A 4,536-nucleotide genomic window follows, 5' to 3' on the forward strand; every position below is an offset into this window, starting at 1 on the left:
GATGTCTTGTCTGGGTCTTGTCTGGGTTTGTTTACATGATGTCTTGTCAGGGTTTGTTTACATGATGTCTTGTCTGGGTTTGTTTACATGATGTCTTGTCTGGGTTTGTTTACATTATGTCTTGTCTGGGTTTGTTTACATGATGTCTTGCCTGGGTTTGTTTACATGATGTCTTGTCTGGGTTTGTTTACATGATGTATTGCCTGGGTTTGTTTACATGATGTCTTGTCTGGGTTTGTTTACATGATGTCTTGTCTGGGTTTGTTTACATGATGTCTTGTCTGGGTTTGTTTACATGATTTCTTGTCCGGGTTTGTTTACATGATGTATTGCCTGGGTTTGTTTACATGAGGTCTTGTCTGGGTTTGTTTACATGATGTCTTGTCTGGGTTTGTTTACATGATGTATTGTCTGGGTTTGTTTACATGATATCTTGTCTGGGTTTGTTTACATGATGTCTTGTCTGGGTTTGTTTACATGATGTCTTGTCTGGGTTTGTTTACATGAGGTCTAGCCTGGGTTTGTTTACATGATGTCTTGTCTGGGTTTGTTTACATGATGTCTTGTCTGGGTTTGTTTACATGAGGTCTAGCCTGGGTTTGTTTACATGATGTCTTGTCTGGGTTTGTTTACATGAGGTCTAGCCTGGGTTTGTTTACATGATGTCTTGTCTGGGTTTGTTTACATGATGTCTTGTCTGGGTTTGTTTACATGATGTATTGCCTGGGTTTGTTTACATGATGTCTTGTCTGGGTTTGTTTACATGATGTCTTGTCTGGGTTTGTTTACATTATGTATTGCCTGGGTTTGTTTTGTCGCCCCAAAAGTTTCATATTTCATAATCACAAATGACGTCAAGGAGACTTACTGAGTCTGAACGTCCTGAATTAAAATTAGAATCCAAATGATGGTTATGAATGGATAAATAGAATGCTCAATGGCAGCAACATGGCGCCCGTTCTAAAAGCCCGACTCTCTCTGTATATGGCTCTGCTAGCTACTGACATTTAGATGAGGTTGCATCAGACCAAGAGCAGCAGTCTGTTCTGTGGTCTCGGTGGCTCTGCCTTGTTTTCCTGGTTTGAAATGTGAGCCATCTGATCTCCATTCATTTAATTTCAGACGATGTTTCATACAGATGTTTGACTTAACCCTGACTGGCCATAATCTAAAAGTATAAACATGCTTTACACAGGCACTGAAACACATACAGGGGGGTAACATGATTCTGGTGTTACTAGTTACACAAGATGCAGTATCTCTTTTAAAAGAGGACGACACAAACAGAGTGTCACCAGCACTAAGGAAGACTGCGAGGAGATGAGAAAATGATAATCCTTTCTGACAGCTGGTCTTCTTAAATGATAAAAGGAATGCGTCCCAAATGGCGCCCTATTCCCTATATACTGTTGACCAGTGGCACTATGTAGGGAATAGGGTGCCATTTTGGGATGCAGGTATGGAATGGAGCCGGTTATGAAACCACGCTATGTAATACAAGGCAACATAACCCACTGTACCTGGAGCCATCCAGTAGACATTAGATTGTTACAGTACAGAACACCAAAACAACTGAAAACCTGAGCATCAACACTCTATCTTCAACTGAAAACCTGAGCATCAACACTCTGTCTTCAACTGAAAACCTGAGCATCAACACTCTATCTTCAACTGAAAACCTGAGCATCAACACACTATCTTCAACTGAAAACCTGAGCATCAACACTCTATCTTCAACTGAAAACCTGAGCATCAACACTCTGTCTTCAACTGAAAACCTGAGCATCAACACTCTGTCTTCAACTGAAAACCTGAGCATCAACACTCTGTCTTCAACTGAAAACCTGAGCATCAACACTCTGTCTTCAACTGAAAACCTGAGCATCAACACTCTGTCTTCAACTGAAAACCTGAGCATCAACACACTATCTTCAACTGAAAACCTGAGCATCAACACTCTGTCTTCAACTGAAAACCTGAGCATCAACACTCTGTCTTCAACTGAAAACCTGAGCATCAACACTCTGTCTTCAACTGAAAACCTGAGCATCAACACTCTATCTTCAACTGAAAACCTGAGCATCAACACTCTATCTTCAACTGAAAACCTGAGCATCAACACTCTATCTTCAACTGAAAACCTGAGCATCAACACTCTATCTTCAACTGAAAACCTGAGCATCAAACCAGCAAAGGCAAGAAGTACTTTACCAAGTTGGTGTCATTTATGAAAACCACTCACTGTTTAAAAATATAGCTATTTAAAAAGCCTGTCTGTCTGCCACTAACTATATGTCCAGCCGTCTAGACAGTGGTTCCATTCAGTCTGGTGTCTGACTGTGCCTCTACTCTCCCCTCTGTCAGACCATTCAGTCTGGTGTGTGACTAGTCCTCTTTCAGACCATTCAGTCTGGTGTGTGACTAGTCCTCTGTCAGACCATCCAGTCTGGTGTCTACTCTCCCCTCTGTAACACCACTCAGTCTGGTGTCTACTCTCCCCTCTGTCAGACCATTCAGTCTGGTGTCTACTCTCCCCTCTGTAACACCACTCAGTCTGGTGTCTACTCTCCCCTCTGTAACACCACTCAGTCTGGTGTCTACTCTCCCCTCTGTAACACCATTCAGTCTGGTGTCTACTCTCCCCTCTGTCAGACCATTCAGTCTGGTGTCTACTCTCCCCTCTGTAACACCATTCAGTCTGGTGTCTACTCTCCCCTCTGTAACACCATTCAGTCTGGTGTCTACTCTCCCCTCTGTAACACCATTCAGTCTGGTGTCTACTCTCCCCTCTGTAACACCATTCAGTCTGGTGTCTACTCTCCCCTCTGTAACACCATTCAGTCTGGTGTCTACTCTCCCCTCTGTCAGACCATTCAGTCTGGTGTCTGACTGGTCCTCTGTCAGACAATAACATAGCTTAACAAGCACCAATGCCCGATGCACAACCTTGCTGAAAGACATGGAACAAACGGAGACTCAGGGGGCCTGATAAAACTGGGATACTGTGTTCCACCTATCTATCCACCTAGTTATTACACCAACTTCACTCCAACATTTCTACCTGGTCCACTGTACCATTCAACAACATATAACACGGTATTGGCCCACGCGGAACAACACACGACAGAGATACTACATGATAACGTTCTAGGTTCAGTCTTGGTCCAGAAAGAGCATCCTGAGCAGGGACAGACAGTACAGTGCCATAACATCACAGTGCACGAGGGTGTTGAGACATACAGGTGCTACGACTTGACTTGATGCAGGACAGCGAGATTGGATACTTGGTTATGTAGGATTCTCTGGAGCCAGGTCGAACTGGCTGGGTTGGGAGAGAACTAAAATGCTCTTGTGCTTTTCTGCTCTTTTTGAGAGTCATGCAGACTTCTGGGTAGTCTGTCCTTACAAGCCAAACAGACATGCTAAGGTGGTGCAGTTCTGCTGCAGGGATCCATTTCAACACGGATGGTTGGTTGGGAGATGGTTGGTACAACGTTGGTTGTGAACCAGTACCTGGGCTTGAGGAGACGAGATCTCCTGATGCTCAGGATCCTTCAATTCAAAGTCCCATTACCCAGCTCTGCAAACGGGAATACATGAAAATATGTTCGGTTCTCAACCAGAATATGGAGTTTCTCAGAGCAACTATCATCATTACTGGAGGATGTACTTCCAGAACAGGTCTGAATACTGCACTGCTGCTGGTCCGGCCAACCTGTCCGTGGCAGTATAAAGTATAATAATTTAATGAGGGGTTATATAATGAGGGGTTATATTGGAGGTGCCGAAGGTTTGCACACTTGGTCAAAAACAATAGCAAATTTGTATTCCCGTTTGCAGAGCTGGGTAATGGGACTTTGAATTGAAGGATCCTGAGCATCAGGAGATCTCGTCTCCTCAAGCCCAGGTACTGGTTCACAACCAACGTTGTACCAACTATCTGTGTTGAAATGGATCCCTGATGGTTGGGACAACGTTGGTTGATGGTTGGGCTGTTGTTTCATGCTGGTGTTTAGACGTTATTTGCCCATGTCTGTGTCCCACTGGGGGTCGGGTTACAGTCCTGATTCATCTGTAAAGTCATGTTTAGCAGGTAGGTTATATCATACTGGACTGGTCAGACAGTTACAGAGACAGTGATGGTTGGTGGGGGGCTGGGCTGTGGGACAAGACAGGAGGCTGTGTGTTCTGATGTTCTTTTCACATTCTGGAATACTGACAGCCCCCTTCTGGTATACTAACAGTCCCATTCTGGAATACTGACAGTACTGATCTGGAACACTGACTGTCTCATTCTGGAACACTGACAGTCCCCTTCTGGAATACTGACAGCACTGTTCTAGAATACCTACAGTACTGTTCTGGAATACTGACAGTCCCATTCTGGAATACTGACAGTCCCATTCTGGAATACTGACAGTACTGATCTGGAACACTGACTGTCTCATTCTGGAATACTGACAGTCCCATTCTGGAATACTGACAGTCCCTTTCTGGAATACTGACAGTACTGTTCTGGTATACTAACAGTCCCAT

At 44.1% G+C, this 4,536-nt stretch overlaps 1 protein-coding gene across 1 annotated transcript in view; it reads right to left on the reverse strand.

The window, feature by feature from the left end:
- Positions 1-1,098: 1,098 nt before the first annotated feature.
- The window catches only part of si:ch211-45c16.2 (mitogen-activated protein kinase kinase kinase 13), a 161,908-nt gene continuing 158,470 nt past the window's right edge, over positions 1,099-4,536 (reverse strand). Inside the window, 1 exon segment of the mRNA XM_065019779.1 lies at positions 1,099-4,536. This exon segment is cut by the window's right edge and continues 1,776 nt beyond it. The gene's annotated coding sequence lies outside the window, so the exon portion shown is untranslated.

Source organism: Oncorhynchus nerka, linkage group LG1 (genome assembly GCF_034236695.1).
Source record: "Oncorhynchus nerka isolate Pitt River linkage group LG1, Oner_Uvic_2.0, whole genome shotgun sequence".
NCBI classification, from domain to species: Eukaryota; Metazoa; Chordata; class Actinopteri; order Salmoniformes; family Salmonidae; genus Oncorhynchus; species Oncorhynchus nerka.